The sequence below is a fragment of the Callospermophilus lateralis genome, chromosome 9, assembly GCF_048772815.1.
Source record: "Callospermophilus lateralis isolate mCalLat2 chromosome 9, mCalLat2.hap1, whole genome shotgun sequence".
NCBI classification, from domain to species: domain Eukaryota; kingdom Metazoa; phylum Chordata; class Mammalia; order Rodentia; family Sciuridae; genus Callospermophilus; species Callospermophilus lateralis.
The window spans coordinates 71,604,639-71,625,450 of NC_135313.1; the positions used below are offsets into that span (position 1 = coordinate 71,604,639).

General features: G+C 38.8%; 1 protein-coding gene across 4 annotated transcripts in view; it reads left to right on the top strand.

Moving 5' to 3' along the window:
* Positions 1–20,812, top strand: part of Acvr1 (activin A receptor type 1) — a 130,247-nt gene that overhangs the window by 33,706 nt on the left and 75,729 nt on the right. The window contains exon 2 of one of the 4 annotated variants that reach the window (XM_076865982.2): positions 19,405–19,692. The exons of 1 other annotated variant lie outside the window; for it this stretch is intronic. The gene's annotated coding sequence lies outside the window, so the exon portion shown is untranslated. The remainder of the gene's footprint in view (positions 1–19,404; positions 19,693–20,812) is intronic. 2 more of the 4 variants (XM_076865981.2, XM_076865980.2) reach the window with 2 other exon arrangements.

Genomic DNA, 20,812 nt, shown 5'->3' on the forward strand with positions numbered 1-20,812 from the left:
AAAAAAGCTTTCTTAATGATAATAACAGAGTCAGACTGGCTGGTTCTGTACTGACAGGAAAATGGAGAGATAAAAAGTCCATTAATGGTGTGTGCACAGCCTAAGTAGCCAATAAAACAATGCTGTCCTCCCTGGAAGCCAGTCCCAGACTGGCAGTGCTTCGTGCCAACTGCAGGAGACAACAGCTGCAAAGGGGCAGAAGGATTCTGAGTCAAGAGTCCAGTCCACCTATTGGCTGGAGGGTGGTTCTTTTGTTCTCTGCCTCCGCCTCCTCCTCCTCTCTGCCTCCTCCTCCTGCCCCTTCTCCTTTTTGCCCATTTTTTTTTTTTTTTTTTTTTTTTGCAGTGAGCCCTTTTTAATGCTCGCTGTTCCAGAAATTGAACCACATCTGATTAAAACTTAATGGTTACTCAGAATGAAGTTGGCTGGTGGTTTCCAAGCCTATTTGTCTGGGTTAGTTTGAGTGTGTGACCATAGAAATGTTAATTTACACACAATGTATCCAAGTATTAACAGTCCCCCAAAGTTTGATAAAATAGTCACTTATCACGGAGGTAACACTGTATCCCTCTTTCCAAATATTGAATTTCCAGGCTTAAAATGAGTAGTAAAAAACAAAATGATTTTTTTTTTTTTTTTAAAGCATTTTGGTTTGGAGGGTAACATTGGGGAATGGCAAAGACGTGGTTTCATCAGCATTCATTCTGTGTGTGCACTTTTTGCTTTTTCAGTCCTGGGCCAGGTCCAGTGTAGTGGAGAGACCTTCTTTGGGAACTTACCTTTTTCTGGTCAGGTCAGCTCTTAGGTCTCCAACGAAGGGGAAGAAAGTAGTACTGAATGGAGGGGAAAAGCATCCTTGTACATTTAAAAGGGAGGTGATCCTAAAATGAACTAAAATAAATAAATAAATAAATAAATAAATAGTGAGGTGATCTGATCTGTCTCTGTTACCCACAGCTTTAGTTAAAAGATCTTAAGTTATTATGACTTTTATTCCTATTATACAAGGGGAAGAGGCACAGGGATCAGAATGTTCATTTTTGTGTCATGTCCTGGGCTATAGCATTCTGATATTAGGAAGCTGGTATTCATAGCCTCATTTTGCAGGGGAAAGAAACAAAGTATGAGAAACTAACTTCCTCAAGGCTACAGAGTCTTGTTCTTGCCCATGGGTGCAGCCATAATGAAACATGTGCTGTGAACCCACACATTAGCCATCCAGAAGAGGAGGTGGGTGTTCCTTATCTGGATACTCCAGAATGTTGGTGGTGCAGAGTAGGAACACACTCTGCTTTTATATTTCTACTTATTTATTTAGGTGCTGGGGATTCAACTCAGAGCCTTGTGTGTCCTTCACTGAGCTACACTGCCAGCCTTATACACTGCTTTTAAATCCCAGAAGCCTTAAATCCTAAAAGGCTCCACCTTCTTTTACACTTTAGCACTCTCATTGGGTGTGTACCTCGTCTCAGACATTCTGCTCAGGGCTGGGACTCAGAACTGGAAAGGATGAAGGAAGTCCTGCTGTCAAAGTGTGATCATCATTTCCTAGTGGATAGACCCAGGGGTGTGGAGAACATAAGTGGGTACCTAAGCATCCCGGGAGAAGAGAAGCTTGAGAAAAATACCTGGTAATGTGCTCAGCTGGGAACAAGGCTTTTCCAGTTGACCCTCCCTAAATAGGAGAGGGCTTAGAACAGAGTGTGGACCTTGGAATGAATGTGCAAGGAGGAACATTATGTCATGCTTTTAGGTACTATCTGTGGTTCCTTTTTGGAACTGTATGTAGATTACGAGCTGTCTCAATGTTCTTGGCTACAGACTTCTTGCTCCCAGGTCACTCCCAGGCCATCCCAAGTAGCCATAGTATCCCAAGAATGATTTCTTCTCTTTTGACTAAAGATGGGAAAAATAAGGTCTGTGGGCAAATTACGTCCTTTTTACTTAAAACCTTTATATTAGTCACCTTTAAAAAGTATGTGGCCTTTCCTGGTTTGGTGTTTTATTTAGATGGCAAACTAGAGAGACTGTTCTGAGGAAATATGATCCCTCAGTGATTAATATTAGATATTGAATGGCCTTTAACATGTCATGCTTGCTGTACTGTGCCGGCTTGTCTTTTTCTAAATGTCAAGCCATCACTGTGTCAATTTTATATGTTTGAAAGACTGGGATGAATTCCAGGTGTGACACTTTGGTTTTCATTTTTACATTTTATAGTAGTTTAAATGTCTCCTTAGTGTTTTTGGTGGAGGCTCCTGTAGGTCCATGTTGATGAAGAATACTAATGTATTTTAAAGTCAAGCTTGGCTGTTTGGGGGTGACTTGCTTTTAGCTGTCTGTTCCTTAGCTGAGGCTGGGGATGTGAATGGGAATCGACATGCTGGTTATTAATCTGGCGATTTCCTTTTATTCTGCCAATAAACTCCACTGGTTAAGGGATCTGTTTTTACCATTGTTTTCGGTTCTGCTGTGGGGCAGTGCTAGACTGCAGTCCATTGTGAATATTGCCAGGTAATTTATTATTCATTATTGAGGGAAAGAAGTTTTGACACATATCAGAGCTGATTCAGCACTGTACTCTCACATGCATTGTTATGTCTTTCAGAGTAAGAAAAGAAAAGAGGGGAATTCAGAGACAAGTCAGAATAGCCAGGTTTTTTTTTTTTTTTTTTTTTTTTTTGTGGTAAAGCTCAGAACTTTTTTTTTAAAGGAAGAAAATTACTGTTATGAAAGTCGGGGTTGTGGTTGTGAAAACATCAATAATAGTAATGACTTATTCTGTAAGGGTGTTTATATCGGGTTCTTTTCTGAGTGCTTCACATATTAACTCGTTTATTTTAATAACTCTGTGAAGCAGGTTCAATTTTTTTTTTTAATCTGAATTTTACAGATGCAGGAAATGAGGTCCATTACGTTAGTGCCTAAGGGCTTACAGGTAGCAAGTGGCAGGGCCCGAATTCTGAGGCGGTCTGGCTCAGTTTTGGGTTTTAGCCACAGTGAAAGGTAAAAAGAAAAGGAATAGTGACCAGGAACACATAGAGTAAGGTGTGGAGTCCTGACAGTTTTCTATAAAAGAAACATTAGAATGCTCACTAAGGTGGGAGGGTGTGAGGGATGTGAGGATACAGGAAGCAAACTTCTATGGCACGAATTCTGGTTTGTTAACTTACTGAACTTTGGAGGAACTTTGTGTGTGTGTGTGTGTGTATGTGTGTGTACACACACATATACATACATACACATGCATATATACAGTCTTAGTCTATTTGGGCTGCTATAACAAAATATCTGAGGCCGGATAGCTTATAAAGAACGGAAATTTATTTCTCACTCCTCTGGAGACTGGTAAGCCTATGAACAAGGCACTGGAATACTTTGTTTGGTGAGGGCTTCTTCATTTGTATGTGGTCTCTTCTTACTCTGTCCTCACATGGTAGAGGGGCATGGCAGCTCAATGGGGCCTCTTTTATAAGAGTATGAATTAGCACCACTCTCACAATATGAAATTTCACCCTCATGATGTAATCACCTCTCCAAGATCCCACCTTTTACTGCCATCACATTGGGGATTAGGTTTCAACATAGGAGTTTTAGGGGGGCCACAGACATTCAGACCATGGCATGGATCAAATGTAAAGCATATGTATGCATACATATATAGTTTACATATGTGTGTACATATGTATGTGAATCTCTATATCATGAATTTGGACTGTGTTTGAGAAATGTCATTAGATGCGTGTGTGGATACTTCGTTCCTTCACCATTCTTGCTGTTGGATGTTCAGTGAACCCCCCACAGTTGGGAGCCACCCATCTACTGCTGGAGAGAACATACTCACATGTGGAAGCTTCCCCAACCCTGGCACACCCCTGCTTCTGTGAAGTATTCATATTTACTTGCCTGTTTCTTAAAAAAAAAAAAAAAAAAATTCTTACGTTTTGAACTTGTCTTTGCTAAAGGTACTGGGAGTTGGCTATAACTCAGAAGTAGAAGTTAAAGTGTTTGGTGTGTGTGCACTGTGAAAGTCCACCCAAAATTATATTTAAAATAAAATAGTTTTTAGACATGTATGTGACCCATTCTTCATGTGTCCAAATCAAAAAACAATGGCTTGCAATTGTGTTAAACTAGTGTAAATCTTGTGATAATTTCTAAGCAGCTTAGTTGAACTTACGATAGTGTGTATTGTCTTAAAATCAGCCTGACTGGTAGAACTGACAGAAATGCTGCACATGAAAAAACTGAAAAAACAATTTTTTTTAAACCATTATCTGTGAGGCCTTTCCCCAATACTTCATACATTAAAAGTTAAAACTAACAGGAGATTGCCTTTTCCTTCCTGCCATTTTTAGAAAATAAGGCATTCTAAAACTTATAGAAGATTATCACTCACCCCCCCCGCCCCCGCCCCTGGGATTTAAAAAGTAAAAAAACAAAGTCAGGGAGACAAATGCTTATGAAACTGACTAGAGTGTAGTGACCTGAAACTCAGCTGAGTTGTTCTCAGAATTGTTGACGGTGTGAATGGCAAACATTGGCAATTGCTAATGTTTTCATATACTTTTTATAATTCTTGTATGTTCATGTTCTGCCTTCTAATTGAAGCAATCCTGAGACTGTTAACTATTTAATGTGGTGTCCATGTGAGTGAAGCTCAACTTTGAGTCATCTGGAGAGTTACCTACCTCTGGGTGCTAGAGAGCAGTCTCCAGGTCCTATAATGTGCTGCCACAGATAAGAACCTGTGGGCTCCTTCAGTCTTTTGGCTTGGTGTTTGGCTGATCCTCACCTGCCCCTCTGTAGTCCACTGAACTTACATATGTGCTGGGCATCAGGGATGTGAGGATACGGGAAGCAAACTTCTATGGCCTGAAACCTTGTTTGTTAATTTATTAGACATTGGAGAGACTTTCAGTGAAAGAATTTAGCTGGCTGTGGTGTCTCTTCTGCTCAGGGAACATAGGACTGGCAAAAAGCTTTTCTTGAATTTCTTTTTATTATTTTATTTTTATAGTGCTGAAGATTACACCAGGACCTCACAAGGGCTAGGCAAGTGCTAAACTACTGAATTATATCTGTGGTCCTTGATTTGTTTTTATTTTTTAGATCATGTATGTCATAAATTTTGTATGAATTATATGTGTCTGTATGTACAAAGTACATATACATGCATAAATTTTATATATATGTAGTAAAACATGTGCATGTGTGTGTGTGTGTGTGTGTGTGTGTGTGTGTGTATATATATATATATATATATATATATATATATATATATATATATAAATTTTTTAAATTTTGGATGTGGTACTAGGGCTTGAACTGAGGGACACTTTACCATTAAGCTACATTCCCAGCTCCTTTTTTACTTCTTATTTATTTATTTATTTTAAATAGTCTTGCTAAGTTGCTAACGCTTACCTCAAACTGGTGATCCTCCCATGTGTCTGGGATTATAGGTGTGCACTATTGCTCTTGGCTAAACTTATCTATACATAAATAAATACTTTTTATTCTTTTAATCAATCTTAGACAAACAAAACATATTTTAGATAAGAATGGTGTAAAGTGTTTATGTAGAATTAATTTCTGGGCTGGGAACGTTTGGTGATATAGCACTTGCCTGGATTGTGTGAAGCCCTGGGTTTGCTCCCCAGTACAGAAGAAAAGAAAGAGGAAAATAAAATAATTTATTTCACCTTAGAAGTTCTGGTCCACTTGGGAATTTGGGATATCATGGTAAATATACATTGTTCGTGTTAACTGTCAGGTAAGTTGCTTCTAAAGGATGGCATTATCACAAATGATCAAAAAGCTGATGTTTCAACTGGTGCTGATGTAAATTAGTCACAGGTGTGCAATCTTGAGCCCTGTGATTAAAAGAGTGCTAACACAATCAACTTCAGACATTTTTCATTTTATAGAATTTATCTATAAAAGATGAATCTGGGGGCAAAACTGTGTGTTGTAATTAATAGTAACCAAAATCAAGAGGCTGTAATTCCATTAGTGGACTGAATGCTTAATGACACAAGGAGATTAAAGTATGGAAAATTCTGTGCTTTGTGGTTACCCTTATAAAATTACTTGAGTTAAGGAATCCAGAGATTCAAGTATCCTAGATAATGAAGTCTTGATAATAGCTTGTAATTCTGGAAGCAGGCCCATCCCCATCCTCCCACCCACATCACCCCACTCCAAAGTATCATTGCAGCTCACAAGAGGATTCCAGATGGGGTTTTCCCTGATTCTAGGTAGGTTGGCTCTAGTCCTGACTCTTCCACTTGCCATTATTCTTCCTGTTGTTTTGTCTTCTCTTTTATTTTCTTCCATAACTTCATGCATCCTTTCTTAGAAGTTGTCCTGTGTTAATTGTCTCAGCCTGAGCTTGGTGGTGGTGATTTGCGCTTTCTCAGGGGTCTGATAAGTACATAGTGTCTGCCTATTTTGTAGATGGGGCTACTGGCTCATAATAATGATCCTGGTACCTGGGGAGAGTCGGACAGAGGTTCAATTCCTAAGCTGTGTTACTCCACAGCTTTCCCTCTTTTCCACAAAAATGGATTGGAGACAAAGTATGTTAACGAATACAGCGTATACTCAAAGTAGGGAAAACTCTTAAGGAGATAGATACAATTGTCAGTTCTCTGTTGCTTTGATGAAATACCTGAGACAATCAACTTTAAAGAAGGAAAGGTTTATTTTATCTCATAGTTCCAGAGGTTTCAGTCCATGGGTGTTGGGCTTTGTTGCTTTGGGCCTGTCACGGCAGAGTACAACATGGCTGGAGCACATGGTGGAAGAAGCCTGTTTACCTCATGCCAGCCAAGAAGGAGAGAGAGGGAGGGAGGGAGGGGCTGTGGTCCCAAAATCCACTTCAAAGGCCTACCTCCAGTGATCTAACTTCCCTTTCCTAGGCTCTACCTAACTCAACAGTCTACTACCTCCCACTAGTGTCTCAGGCTGGTGACCAAGCCTTTAACACATGGGCTTTTGGGGTACACTTCCAGAGCATAACATTGTAGGAGGGAGAACACATCCCCCCTCCCTGCACTGTAGTCCTTTTACTCACCTGGACTGAGAATAACTGGAAGAAGGCCAGAGAGTGAGAGCCCTGCCTCAGGAATTGTATGGGGCCCAGCTCCAAGTGACCATCTCAGGAATAATTTTCTAGGAAAGGAATAAACATTTTTCTTGTAAGATGAAGCATCTCCTCTCCTACCTTTTACTTACAACTTCTTAGTTTTCAGTAATATTATATTGTTAGCATAGTACTTGAGTATTATTCTTTAGCCCCTGCCCACCCCTACCCCGTGTATGTGTATAATTTAGAAAAAAAAAGATTTAAGTGCTGGAATAGGAAATATTTCTTTGTTTTCAAACGTAAGTGAGTAGGAAGCTGAGGTTGAGTGTATATTACACATTATCTTTTTTGTATAAAATAAAAAATACTTGTAGATCTCTCTTAGTCTCTTTAACTTAAGGTTTTGGGGAGGATTGGATATTTGTTTATTTTTGCTTTGAATTAAAAGCTGTTACAACACTAAAAGTAGGTTCTAGGTGGATGTACCTCTTTTTTTTTGCCATTAACATAATTGTTTCTCTTTTTTCAATTTTTATTTTTTCATATTTGTCTTGGAGGGGACCCTGTTATGCTTTGGATCCATTATCAGGATGTACCCATTCATATATCAGCATTAGGATGTACCCATTCATATATCAGCATTTTATTTAGGAGCTATTGGTTTTAAGACATCTCTGATACTTCAGAATGAAAAATACTACTTACCTGTGAAGAGTTCACATACTTAATTTTTTTGTTAGAACAAAAAATTGAAATGTACTCTTTGAGCTTCGTGACAGTTAAGTGTGGGATTGCTGGATGAGAGGCCATATATCTCAGACAGAATGTCTATGTCGAGGCTTTGGGAGGTGATGCTAGCTTTGATTCTGAAGCACAGAAATCTGCCAGATGTCTATTTTAGACAAGTGCAAAGGCAGAAGGTGAATAAGATCATGGTGTCCTGAGGGAGCTGTAAAGTGCATTTAGGGTGAGGGGACCTGTGGGGTGATGACCTGGTAAGGTTGGGCATGTCTTGGGCTAGCCTGTGAACATGCAGAGTCATCGATGTTGGTGTGAGCATCTGAGAGGCAGCTCAGTGGTCGGATCAACTGCCCTGTTGGCAGGTAGGTCAGGGAGACCACAGCTGAGTCTGTCAGAGCACCACTGTGGGGAGAGTCAAAGGCAGCGGGGGCTTTGCAAGGTGAACTCAGCTTCTGGGTTGGTTATCAAGGTTAATGGGTGCTTCCATTTTTTAGGGGTTAGGACATAAGGGAATATCAGCACATTTGGGGAGTGGTTAAGATAGATGTGATGACTTTAGTTTTGGGAACCTGTATGTATTCTTACGCCCCTTGAGTTCCTGGACATGATGGACACCTATTGTTTTGCTACTTCTGCATTTTCTTACTTATCCTTCAATCGGCAAGCAAATTATTGATAATTGAAAAATATATTTTTAGTTTTTTTTCCTTTCATGAGTAGTTTGGGTGCCATCTCAGTACAGGAGTAGATTTGAAAAACATCTTTAATTAAAGAATAGGCCTTCCTGTTAGCACAGTTCTTGAGAAATCCTGGTAGCAATGACAAATGAAATGTCTAAGCAGAAAATCTCTGAGCTAGTGGGGAGCTTAGTGACCTGGGCCCCTGTCCTCAGTTTATATTTAGAAATGGAAACCAGAGAGGGTGAATGACTTCCCAGCATCACACAGCAAAATTGCAGGGGTGTTCAGTGCTTTATCCATTGGACCTTGATGATAGAAGCAGATTTTTGAAAATTTACCTAAATTCTTGACTTGGCTTTAATTTCTTTGTTGTTGTTGTTGGCATGCTGGGAATCGAATCCAGGGCCTCGCACCTGGTAGGTGAGCACTCTACCACTAAGCTACATCCGCAGTCTTTACTTTTATTAACTCCGTGTTCACAGGTTAACAAGTGTTTGTTGATTATCTAATATGGAAGGGATACAGTCCCAATTATTATAAAAGATAATAAGGCAAAGATACATAAAAGGCTATTTTTCTTATCAGGAAGCTTGAAGGTTAGTTTTTTTTAGATAACTCATTATAGGACTGGTAAGTACTTTCAAAATACACAGCTTGTCTGACATAATTATGCTTAAGTAGTATACATACATACATATACACACGATAACAACAAGAAAACAAGGCCATTTGAAACATTGTTCACCTTTCATTTTGTGTTTAACTGTATTGGATTTTTTTTTTTTTTCTTGTTACCTTGTTCTCTTGGTGAGGGGTAAGCAGTTGGCAGAATAGCCTTGGGAATTCCTCTCTGCCTGGAGGCAGATAGATGATAATTTCAACCAACCGATTAGAAAAAGTGTTGATTAACTTGTATTCAGTTTATTCTTGTTGAAACTTAATTAGGGAGAGTGATTTGGTAAAAATTTTATTTAGGTTGATAACTGACATAAATATTTGCAAATGGGAATAAGGATGTTTTGTCCTTTTCTTCCTTGCTTTGCATTGAAGTCTTGGGTAGAAATTTAGCCATGTAGTAATAGAGGAATTTTTTTTTTTTAAACTACTATGCATTTGCAATTGTTAATGCTTTTGGTTTTTCTGTAATTTTAAATGTCATTCATTCCATATATATTTAAACCAATCTGGCATGATGTTAGCCCAGCCTTGGAGATATAGCAGGAGGTGGGACACACAGTCTCTACTTTCCAGAGGGTCCTCATAGAAGCTTTGCTAAATATCTGCGTAGTGAGGTAAATAGACACAGGCACCCCAGAGTAAAGCTTAGGAGAAGCAAAACGCCAGACACCCCATTAAAAACCAGAAAATCTGGTCCTAGCCCCGTGGGTGGCATCCCTGCAAACTCTTGTAAAAGTGCTTTGAGATCAGGAGCTGATGAAAGCCTGGATGGCATTGTGTGTGAGGGTAATCATCGAGGATTACCACATTCCGGTGAGGTGACAGTTAAAACATGGGCACCGTGGAGGTATGGGTGCTGCAGTGGTGCTGGATTGGGAAGCACACACACAGATGCTGAACTGAACACACCGAGAAGAGCCATCTAATTGCCATTCAAGTCTGGTTCTGTTTAGGGGTGTTTGGGGACAATGGAAGAAATGACAGGTTGCTCCTTTCTTACCTCTGCCAGTTCTTAATCCTTCTCCACTGAAGGTGCCGATTCCTCACTCAGAGCCTTTTTGAGATAAAGAGGTAGCTGGAATAGAACAAGTTGTGTTGAGGCCTAGGGGAATGTCATGAGTTTTTCATCTCAGCCAAAGTATACATTAAATTCTCACCCAGGCTTTGACCTGACTCCATGGATCAACCACAGACCCCATAACTGGGAGAGCACTGACAGGATTTTAAAAACATAACGCACACTACCCCGGTATGAAGAAAGTATAAGAAAATGTGTGTGTGTGTGTGTGGGGGGTATGATGAAATACTGGATTTCTTTACTGAACTTCCCACTACTCTAAAAGACATGTAGAAAGGTTTGCTATGTGGTTAGTGACATCAGTTGGCCAGAGGTGCTATGTCCAATTCCTTTCCAAACTAATTTATAAGTGACACTGTTTGGTTTTTCTTAGGGGAAGAAATGAGAGCAGGAATTAGGGAGGAAGAGAGAAAGGAGTGAATTGTGGGTTCCCTGTGGGTGGGAAGTGCTTGCCTTGTCTTTCTGTCTTTGAAGGATCTGCCTCTTCTCTGAAGTCACCCGCATATCTGGTGAGGTGGTAGCTCTGGGGAAATTCTGTTTTAGCTTGTGGCCTTCCTATTTGGTGTCTTATAAATCCTTCTAAGCTGCCACTGGTGCAGAAGTGAGTTTGGGCACTGTTAGTCGTTCATGTTTCCGTTTTCCAGGCTTCCCTGTAGAATCCTTGATGATACTTATTTAAAATTGCAATTTGTGTGAGTCAGAATGGTCAAATCTCTGTCATTTCATATGATTCAACCTAATAATTCAGCCTTAGTCATCTCCACTGTCTCCTCTTTTTACTCCTTAAATATTGAGTTTATAATAATAGCTACCGTTCATTAGCACGACTATGTGCCATGCTTGTCACCTGTGGCAGCTCTGCAGGGACGTCATGGTGCCTGCTTGCCTGCGGGAGGCTGCTGCGTGGACGGTTGGCTCAAGCTCTCGAGACTGGTGGCTGGCCGGGCTGGGATTCAGCCCAGGGCTCTGGTGCAGCCTGGAACTCCCTTTGTCTACTATGGCCCACTGCCTTTGTTCCCTCAAGTTTCATCCTTGATCCTCTTACTTTGTATTTCTGGCACAAATAAATGAGTCTTTGGCTGGCCAAATGAAAGGGATTTTGATGGACCGCCAAACCACTTCAGTGGAGGGTTTTGAGGTTACAAAGTATAAGCAGGTTATCTTCAGAAGTAGAGTCTGTTACTTAATTATACTTAGTAATTAAGTAATCCACAGTGGGTCCCTCTCATCTCAGCCAAATTATACATTAAATTCTAGAGGGGTAAGGTGCTCTGATATTTGGGTCTTAAATCCTGTCACTGGGGCCAAACTGTCAGGAAAGCCCCCCCCTTCACTAAATCTTTTCTTTGGCCTGTCTTCTCCCTAGGCTTGTGAGACCTTAATCTTTTCCTGAAAACATCCGGGCGATATCATTCTTTCTCGTATCCTGCCTGTCCTCCTCAACACTTTTTTCTTATTCTTTAAAAGTCCAGTGAGTCCAGTATCTAGATATGCACCTGATTAGAGATTAGTATTCCTATGGTTGAATTATTTCCCAGGATTTCTTACAAAATGTACTCTGTATGTTTTTTCAACCCTTCAGAACAATCAGTTATCAGGTAAATGGGAAAAAGGGTTATAATTCTCCTGTGAGAGTTAAAGCAGTCAACATAGAGACAGTAGTAGGTTAGAAAGAGTCAACTGATAGCAAGTTGAAAGCAAGAACAGAAAAAGGTGACCCATGGAGCTGAAGGTTAAGAAGGACATGTCTTGGAGTCAGAGCAGGATAGGAACATGTGGGAGAGAATTGGTCATGATTGCTTGTAGCTATTGCTGGGATAAATGTGTGTTTGTGGCCCAGTCTGTTACTGCTGGTAGTGAGTCATCCTTGCAAATAAAATAAGTTTATATGCAAAGCTTACTGTATACAAATCCTATGGGTGGTATTCCAAGAAATAAGTTTCAGAAGCAAAATAAGTCTAAGTTGGCAGTTTCAACTTGGGATTCTGTGTACTACTGTGAACTTTTCTTGTAGATTTGAATGTAGGTTACTGCAGAGGTCAACACACTTTCTCTGTAAAGGGCTAGATAGTAAATATTTTAGGCTTTGCAAGCCATACGGACTCTGTCACAGCTATCAACCCTGCCATTTCAGTGTGAAAGCAGACATAGACTATACGTAAAATGAACAAGTGTGCCTGTTCCAATAAAACTTTTATTTATAAAAACAGACTGGGCTGGATTTTGCCTGCTATTGGAATACTATCCAGTAATGTTTGGGGGCATTTTTCAGGTTTTAATATTTACTATAGGTCACCGTTCTTTGTAAATACACTAAGCTTGCTGCTTCTTATTTAGCAAAGTTTTTAGATATTCATAATGAATGATCAGTAAAGAATGTTTGGAAGGTTTTTTTGTTTTGTTTTGTTTTGTTTTGTTTTGTTTTTTGTTTTTTCTTCTTTTGAGACAGGGTCTCACTATGTTGCCCAGGCTAGCCTCAAATTCCTGGGCTCGAATGACCCTCCTGACTCAGCTTCCTGAGTAGCTGGGCTACAGGCCTGTGCCCCTGCACTTGGCTTGTTTTGGAAGTATTTCAGCAGTAATATATTTTGGGGAATTCCCATTTCTTACCCCCCAAATCCAAAGATTAATAATTGTTGAGAATTTGGAAACTCCTAGAGTCAGGGAGCTGCTAAACCTCATCTGTACTTTACCTCAACCAGTGCTGGTCTTTCCCAGCTTCATGTGTCCCCAATCCCAACCTGTGATGTCCCCAGATTTATCAGTGTTTATGGCATCTGACATATTTTGTTTCCATTAGGAGTCAGGAATCTTGGAAACTGGCTGGTGATCCCATCACCTTTCTTTAGAATGACTAATAGATCCGGCCTGTTTCCCACATAGACAGATGTCTGCAGTCAGGATTAGTATTGAAGGATCCTCAATATTTACGTGTTTGGTTGTACCAATATTACTTTGGAGTCAGAACAAGAGAACATTTTTAGTATCTTCAAATAATTTGAGTTATTGTTGGGGTTGGTATGTTTTATGCTTTTTTTTTTATTATTTTTTTTTATTTAAACCATGATACTTTACCCCTTCAATTATCCTAAAGGATGGAAGGCAAGGAAGGGAATTCAGAATATTTGCTTTGAGTGTCAGTTCAGTAGTTAGTCAAGAGGCAGTTTAACTTGGTGGTAATTAGGAGCACAGAGTTTTGGAGTCAGAAAAATATGGGTTGATTTCTGGTTTTGCCACTAACTAAAAAAACTCTGACTCTTAATTAAACCTGAATGAACATTGTTTTCTGATATATAAAACATTTTATATATCAGAAAACAATGTTCCTTTCAGTTTCATTGTTAGATTAAGTCAGACAGTACTAGTTATGTGGTTAGCTGGAATGAAGGGGCTCACTAAATGATTATTAGTAACTTTCAAAGATGAAGGTGTTTATCCTGTTTCATGAAAAAGGAAACTGAAACTCATAGAGGTTAAATGACTTGTGAAGATCACATTTAGTACGTTTGAAAGTTTAGTTTGCTTCCTGAGTCCATGTTCTTGTACCATAATCCCACTTTATAAAAAAGTTTTGCATAATTTTATTCCTTTGGGGGGCTAGTCCTGGGGATTGGATTCTAGAGTACGTTGCCACTGAGCTACAACTCTATTCATTTGAATTTTAAATTTTGAGGCAGGGTCTCACTAAGTTGCCAAGGCTGGCCTTGAACTTGTTCTTGTGATTCTCCTGCCTCAGCCTTCTTAATCCCCAGCATTACAGGGTGCACTACCATGCCCAGTCTTTCTTTCTTTCTTTTTTTTTTTAAGTGTTGGAGATTGAACCCAGGGTCTTGCACGTGTTAGGTAAGCTCTCTTCCACTGAACAGTGTCTTGCTAAATTGCTAACACTGGTCTTGAACTTGATCATCTAGTCTCAGCTTCCCAAGTAGCTGGGATTACAGGAGTGTACCACTATTTCTGGCTTGTTTATATTTTTCTCCTTGCTTTTAATGTTTTACTATGGTTTAGGAGGATTCCTTTTTTAAAAAAAGTTTTTATTGCTACATATTATACAGCATAGTGGTTTCATTGTGGCATATTTGTACATTCATATAACATAATTTGATCAATTTCACTCCCCAATACTCCCTCCACCCTTCCTCCCTTTAATCACTTCTTCTACCCTACTGGTCTTTTTCCGTTTTCATAAGATCTCACTTTTCCCTCATTGCATCCACATATGAGAGAAAAACGTGTGATGCTTGTCTTTCAGAGTCTGGCCTATTTCACTTAATATCATGCTCTTCAGTTCCATCCATTTTATTTCAAATGACATATTTTTTTTTTTTTTTTATGATGAAGTAAAACTCCATTTTGTATATTCATCACATTTTCTTTACCCCACATCCCATATCCCACTTCTTAGAGTGATTTTGGGTAGTGGTAATTCCAACCACGGTAATTCTGCACCACGGTTGGTTTGGATGATGGGACTGTGGGGACAGAGTGGAAAGGTGTGGGATGGTTCCAGCAAGGACAGGGATTTGCAATATATGGAAGCCACAATTTCTAGAAGCTAAGGATGCGGTTATTACTACAAAGTTGAGAAAATTTGTCCTTTTTTTTTTTTTTTTTTTTTTTTGGTTGTTGTTGTTGATTTGTTTCTGTTGCTCATCTGCTGTGTTGACTGCCGAGAACTTGATTGGGTATAAGTACTTTGTATGCTTGCCTGTTCCTCAGGTCCCATCATATTACAGCTTTTAGGAATCTGTGCAATTTTCTTTTGAACTGAACTAATGGAAAATGTACTGCGATGTTAAATGTTCAAAATTGGAGCTAGAGAATTGGACTGACTTCTCTTTTCCCTTCCCTCATAGTCTCCCTCTACACCCTCAGAGGAATGTGCTTTTGACCTTTATGGGTCAAATTTTTATACAGCTTCACCAGCTGCCAATAATTAAAACTCCACAACCAAACAAATATGTTGGCTAAATTTTTGGAAAAAGCTTAGGTCAATGAAAGTCTAGTGCCAGGCTGCTGAAGTTTGTTATATAGATATGTATCTTATAGTACTGATTTTAATTAGTGCATGAGTTTTGAAAATTATTTTGTTTTCATTTTTTAAACTGCTCTTGGGATTTTGAACATAATTGCTTTCTATTACCTATGAGGTCTGCCAAACTTGCTGATTAGACTTCAAAGGTATTTGTAGGGACATGGGTCCTAAGTAGACTATTTGGAGAGTTTAAGTATTCAGAATTCATTCAGTATTTCAGCTCTTATTTTACTTTCTTTCATGTAATACATCACCAGTTTTGACATTTATCCATGGGTTAGTTGAGATCTTAATAAATTTTAAAACAAATGTTAAAAGAAGTGAAAGACCTCTATACTGAAAAATATAAAACTCTAAAGAAAGAAATTGAAGAGTACCTTAGAAGATGGAAAGATCTCCCATGTTCTTGGACAGGCAGAATTAATACTGTCAAAATGCTCATAATATCAAAAGTGCTATACAGATTTAATGCAGTTCCTATTAAGGTACTATAGAAATAGAAAAAGCAGTCGTGAAATTCATTTGGAAAATAAGAGGCCCAGAATAGCCAAAGCAATCCTCAGTGAGAAAAGTGAAGGAGGAGGCATCATGATACCAGACCTTAAATTATACTGCAGAGCTGTAGTAACAAAAAAGACATGATATTGGCACCATACAGATAAGACTAGTTGTACAGAGTAGAAGACACAGAGACAAACCCACAAACCCTAAAGAACAAAAATATGTCATTTGAAAGGAATGGATGGAACTGCGGAGTATGTTATTAAATGAAATAGGCCAGATTCTGAAAGACAAGTATCACACGCTTTTCTCTCTGTCTTCATACTAGACAAAGGCGCCATTAACATACATTGGAGAAAAGACAGACTTTTCAACAAATGGTGCTGGGAAAACTGGAAATCAATATGTAACAAAGTGAGATTATACTTTTATGTCTCACCCTGCACAAAACTCAACTCAAAAGTGGATCAGAGACGTAGGCATTAGACCAGAGACCCAACACCTACTAGAAGAAAAAGTTGGCCCAAATCTCCATCTTGTTGGCTTAGGAACCAAATTCTTAAATAAGACTCTTAAAGCACAAGAAGTTAAATAAAAAATCAACAAATGGGATGGTATCAAAATAAAAAGCTTCTTCACAGCAAAGAAAGCAACCAAGAATGTGAATAGAGAAACTATAGAATAGCTATAGAATAGAAACTATAGAATATAAAACTTATAGAATAGAAACTATAAATATAAAACTTAACAGAAAAAAAAACAAATAACTCAATCAATAAGTGAGCAAAGGAATTGAACAGATACTTCACAGAATAAAAAATATGAATGGTCAAAAAATATATGAAAGAATATTTAATATCTCTAGCAATTAGAGAAATGCAAATTAAAATTACACTGAAATTTCATCTCATTCTAGTTGGAATGGCAATTATCAAGAATACAAGTAACAATCAATGCTGGTTAGGATGTGGGGGAAAATGTACATTCATACATTGCTGGTGAGACTACAAATTGGTGCAACCACTCTGCAAATCAATATGGAGGCTCCTCAGAAAACTTGGAATGTAACCACCATTTGACCCAGTTATCCCACTTCTAGGTTTTTATCCCAAAGACTTAAAATCAGCATATTATAGTGATGCAATCCCATCATAGCAGCTCAATTCACAATAGCTAAGCTATGGAACCAACTTAGTTGCTCTTCAACAGATGAATGGATAAAGAAAATGTGGTACATATGCACAATGAAATATTACTCGGCCACAAAGAAGAATGAAATTATGGCATTTTCCAGTAACTGGATGGTATTGGAGGCTATTTTGTTAAGTGATATAAGCCAGTTCTAAAAAACCAAAGGCAGAATGTGCTCTCTGATATGCAAATGCCGGCTCATAATATCTGTAGTGGGGGAGTGGAGGCTCATTAGGTTGGATATGGGGGATGGGGGCAAGGGAGGAGGATGGGAATGAGAAAGAGAGTAGAATGAATTGGACATAACTTTCCTGTGTTCGTACATGAATACACAACCAGTGTAACACTGAATCATGTAGAACCACAAATAGGGAAATTGTACTCCATGTATGTATGATATGTCAAAATACATTCTACTGTCATGTATAAGTAAAAAGAATAAAAAATTAAAACAAAACTAAATTATATTTAGTTTTCAGATTTGATTTTTATACAATAACTCTTGAATACCAACTCTCTGCTAGGTACTATGAAGGAGGAATGAACAGAAGAATAATACGTAATCTTCACCTAGCTTCAAATTGATTTTGAGATAAACCTAGTTCATGGCAGAGAACTGAGTGTCAGGTTGAGTCATATAGAATATGAATACCAGAAAATCAGAATGAGAAAGATCTGGAAAATATGTTTGAAGAAGGCTAAACAGAGGCAGGAGAACTGAAACACTGTCCTGAAGGATGGGAAGGAATTCTGTGCAGTGAAGATGAGGCTGGGGTATAATTAAAAAGGGGGGTGCAGCTTATGGTGCACATTGGCCTAGCATGCTCAAGGCCCTGGACTTCACCCTAGCAGTCAGTGGGGTGGGGTGTGGGGTCATTCTCTGTTTTTTTTTTTTTTTTTTTTTTTTTTTAAGCAGAGAATCTGAAAGAATCAGAAAAATATACACTAGTGTTTAAAAAATGTTTTTGCTTCTCTAAATCTCCCAGTGATAAAGTGTGTGCGTGTGACTTTACACACAGTTGATCCTAGGCAGGAGAGCTAGTGACAATGGCCTACTCCTAAAACAAAGCTAGTTGTTGGCCAAGAGGAAACCATCCTTGGTGGGAAATCTACCAAGTTTCCCTGGCCCCGTGATCTTGAAAAATACCAGTATTTCAACAGTTTGTTTGGAAACTCAAGGGTTTGTGGGTGCTGCTCAGCAGAAGAGTTTGTAAGGACGTCCACTTTAGGAATGGAGTTTTACTCTTTACCTTTGAGGGTGCTGCTCAGCAGAAGAGTTTGTAAGGACGTCCACTTTAGGAATGGAGTTTTACTCTTTACCTTTGATAAATGATGGATGAAAATGGCACATTTCTGGTTGACCTCTCTGCGAGGAGGCCTTTTTATTGTGTATTATTTTTATTGGGTCTTTTATGTGTCTAGATTTTTTTTTTTTTTTTTCCCAATAGATGAGGAGTCTCAGTTTAAGCTGAAGCAAGGGATGTTTTGATACTATCTACAAAACTTTTCCCTTGAATTCCAGGGTGACTGGGAATATTTTCTTTTCCACATAATTTCTTAGAGAAGCTGTATTTTGGGTCTGCTTTCTGCTTAGATTTATTTCCATGAAAAGTTTCTTGGCAAAATGTTCGTTGAGGTTAAAAAAAAAGAAGGTGCTGTTTTCCAAAACGAGTTAGGGTATTCAGCACTTTGTGTTTTTTAAGGATTTAAATAGGAAAGTTTGGGCTTAATAAAAATTTCCTCTTCCTTTGGCAAATGGTGATGTTTTTCAAGTCTTTCTAAAGGAAGAGGGAGCCTGGGTGGCTTTTTGTTTTTGGTTAGTTATCTGGAGGACCTCTTCCCTTCCACTCTGAGCTCCTTCCACACCATTGTTTTACAAGTCTTTGAACTAGATATCAATTACTGAGAATGTTGCTTGAAATGGAACAAAACCACATATTTCCAAGTTTCTCAAGAAGTTGGTGACTTTGGTTTACCAGTGTCTCCAGGGAGGACTAGGGGTCTGGATAGTGAAGACAACTTCTTTTCATTCTGTTCTTTGTACTACTGTACTACTCAGACAAGTGCACATAATAATTAGTATACATTGTCATTGTTTTTGTTTGATTTTTTTTTTTCCTTTTCTGTAATGGTCTGGAGCACGTGACATAGGGACTTTGAAGGAACTTGATTTTGAAATTTATTAACTACTTAACTGGGTTTGTGTCATTTATAAAAATGCTTGACATCAACACACTGCATATCCATGTTTTCAAACTTTTCCATTCATATTTCATTTGTAAGTCAGCTATTGTTTTGTGATTCCAGTTGAAAAACTTGTCAAGTTGTGTACTTCTCTTTAGCCAGCACATTCACAACTACAGAATTTTCTTCTGCTTAGCTACAAAATTTTCTTTCTTTCCCTATGCAGCCCTGAGTGTTCCTGAGCATCGCATTGCCATAGGGAGACTACTAGAGAGCTCCTAACTCCAGAGGACTCCAAGAGCACCTCCCAGGGAACACGGCCAGTGAAGCTCTAAAGGAGGGTGCTCTGCTTGAAGGACTGTGGGCAGATGTGACCAGGAGCCAGCTTTAAGGTAGCTGAGTCAGCTTTTCCTCGGACCTCTCCAAGCAGCGCAGCCAGAGCCAGAACCGGCTGTACAATCATTTCAACAGATCACCTCTTTTAATGCTTTTTGGCAGAGGTCAGATTTACAGGGTAATTTCTTTGCCATAGATGATTATTTTGTTGCTTTATATGAATCCAATGTTAGAAAATTAGAGTCAGCCTACTAGTTTTTGTTCTTGCATTGTCTGGACGGTACGCTTTTGGGGTGATGGATCTGCACCGTTGGTCTTTAACTTTGGCTAAGTTGTTCAAATAACACCAACATTTCTCCTACATATGAAAATGTTTCTACCATTCTTTTCACCATGTAGGGCCACAATATTTACTTTTTTCTTCTCACCCTTATTTCCCTCTCTGTGGTAATGGGGTTTGAACACAGGGGCACTCTACACTAAGCTTCATCCCCAGCCCTTTTTATTTATTTATTTATTTATTTATTTTTAGACAGGGTCTTACTAATTTGCCCAGGCTGACCTTGAACTTGACATCCTCCTGCGTCCTGGTACACTGGGATTATAGGTGTGTGCCACTGTGTCTAGGTCAACCTTTTTTATGTAGACATTTTTAACATATAAGTAAAATTTATTTATTAGTTATGTTTAAAAATTGATGAAACATGATTACACATTTTGTTTTACAACTTACTTTCCCCCTCCATTTCATATACTGTGGACTTTTTTCTTTCCAAGCAGAATTCAATTTCAGTGTAAGTAATGCCTGGCTGTAGTATATATGTAATTAATATATATATAATAGTTCTAGCCTATAATTTAAAGGAGGTGGGGAGTGGGGGAGTGGAGGCCTTTCACATTAGGGAACAAGCCAGAGTTGACACCAGACTTGGAGTCATTAACCACATGAGTTTATATTTTCTACGGCAGATGATGCGCTGCTTTAGGCTGTTGCTGATATATCAGTTATGTCAAATTCTCATTTTCTGGAGGCTGTGTTGATATAGAAGCATAGTTGTTAGTTCTGGCTACCATCCTTTGAGCATTTTGAAGTACTTTCCTGCCCATGTAAGCTGGTGTGAGGTTGAATTAGTTTTAAGAGGAAGTTATGAGTAACGGGGATGGCATTAAGAGACTGACTGTATTTTGTATATTTGTTTATTTGAGGGGAAGGAAGAGAAGATGAGGCTGTAGTTAATTGCTAACCCTGTGATTCTTAATTATGAAACAAGGTTAAATTTATTTAGCTCAGTTGTTTC